Here is a 2,276-nt window from a genome sequence, read left to right as displayed (position 1 = left end):
ACACACACACACACACACACACACACACACACACACACACACACACACACACACACACACACACACACACACACACACACACACACACCATAAATGAAGTTGGGTTTTGTCAAAGGAATATTTTTTTCTGCATTAATTTTTTTCCTTTGTGTTCATTATTATGTTGATTAATTTTCTGCCTACAATTGTGACAGTCCTAGAGAGGACACAAAGCACGATTGATGGGGACAGGGCTTCCAGAGGAAACTGAGGCGCAGCCTCTGGATCAGGCTCGAGTACCCGAGGGAGAGCTAAGGGGAGCTGGCCTGTGGCAGGCCAGGGCTGCCAAGGCAGGGGCAGAGATGAGGAGACTCATGCGGTTGACCGTGTAGGGGTGTAGCTGTCACTGGCAGGTGAGAGGAGCTGCCCCTGAGGAGGCCTTGTGGGGGCTGCTGGGGGTGGAGAGTTCGGAATGCTGTGGGCACAAGCTGTGAAGGTTCTCCATCAGTGGGACTGCAGGTGTGAGCCACTGGTGTCTGGTTTATGCTTCATCTTTCTTTTCCTTTCTTTTCTTCTTCTTCTTTTTTTTTTGTGGGCCATGAGGCTTGAACTCTGGGCTTGAGCCCTGTCCCTCAGCTCTTCAGCTCAAGGCGAGGGCTCTACCACTAGAGCCACAGTGCCACTTCTGTTTTTTTTTTTTTCTGGTTTATTGGAAATAAGAGTTTATGGCCTCACCTGCCCAGGCTGGCTTTGAACTGTGATCCTCAGATAGCTAGGATTATAGGGATTACAGGTGTGAGCCACCGGTGCCTGGCATGTTTCATGTTTTTGAGAAACTGCTGAACTATTTTCTACAGGGTTGCATTGTACATTTCTACTCAATCCTAATTTCTTCATTTCCTTTCTTCCTTCCTTCCTTCCTTCCTTCCTTCCTCTCTCCCTCCCTTCCTCCCTTCTTCCACTCTTCCCTTCCTTCCTTCTCCTCTCTCTCACATTATGTTCATCCCATTGGGTATGAAATGGTATCTGATTGTGGTTTTGATCTGTATGTCTCTAATTAGTAGTACTGGTGGTCTTCTAGTGAGTTCTTTTTGTGTATGTGTGCCAGTCCTGGGTCTTGAACCCCAAGCCTGAGTGAGCACTGTCCCTGAACTTTTTTGCTCAAGGCCAGCACTGTACCACTGGCACTATAGCTCCACTTCCAGCTTGTTTTAGGCCATTAATTAGAGATAAGAGTTGTATGGCTTTTCCTGCTTGGGCTGGCTTTGAACTGCAGTTCTCAGATCTCAGCTTCCCGAGTGGCAGGATGGCAGGCGTGAGTGGTGCCTGACCTCTTGTGAGATCATGGACCACTTGTATTTCTTATCTGGGGAAATGTCTGTTAGAGGCCCTTGTCTTGTTAAGTTTCTGAGCGTAAGAGTTCTTCGTATATTCTGGATGTCAGACCATTTGCACATAGACAGTTTGCAGGTGATTTCTCCCATCCTGCAGTCTGTTCATTTTCTTCGTAGCGTCATTAAGTACACAAAGGTTTTTAGTTTGGATGAAGCCCAATGTGTGTGTGTGTGTGTGTGTGTGTGTGTGTGTGTGTGTGTGTGTGTGTGTGTGCTTGCATGTGTGTATGTGTGAGTGCACACATGTGTGTTTATGTATGTTACTCTTAGACTCACATCTAAAAAAAAATCCATCACCAAATCAAGGTCAAGAAATCCTTGTGTTGGGGCTGGGAAGGTGGCTTAGTGGTAGAGCACTTGCCTTGCATGCATGAGGCCCTGGGTTCAATTCTTCAGCACCCTATAAGCAAAAAGAATAAAGCCGGAAGTGGTGCTGTGGCTCAAGTGGTAGAGCGCTAGCCTTGAGCTGAAGAGCTGAGGGATAGCACCCAGGCCCAGAGTTCAGGGCCCACGACTGGACCCCCCAAAAAAAGAGAAAAAAAGAAATCCTTGTGTTTTCTTCAATGAATTTTGAATTTAGCTTCTATGTGTAGGTCACTGATGTAGTCTGAGTTAGGTTTTTTGCTTTTTGCATTTCAATAATTTTATTGAAAGGTACCAAACAATAGCTGGTCAGGTTGCACCAGCCAATTCAAAGTTAACACTGATGTTTTCAGGTGTTGAAATGTATCAGCCCTTTGGGAAAATCGACAGGTCACCCCTAAAGCATCTTCTACAAAAGTTAAGGATAAGGGGCTGGGGAAGGTGGCTCAGTGGTGGAGTGCTTGCTTTGCATGCATGAGGTTCAAGTCTTTAGCACCACATAAGCAGAAAAAGCTGGAAGTGGCGTTGTGGCTCAAGTGG

The sequence above is a fragment of the Dipodomys merriami genome, unplaced genomic scaffold, assembly GCF_024711535.1.
Source record: "Dipodomys merriami isolate MVZ:Mamm:240054 unplaced genomic scaffold, mDipMer1.0.p SCAF_11, whole genome shotgun sequence".
In the NCBI taxonomy this organism is placed as follows: domain Eukaryota; kingdom Metazoa; phylum Chordata; class Mammalia; order Rodentia; family Heteromyidae; genus Dipodomys; species Dipodomys merriami.
This window is presented reverse-complemented; position numbering follows the sequence as displayed.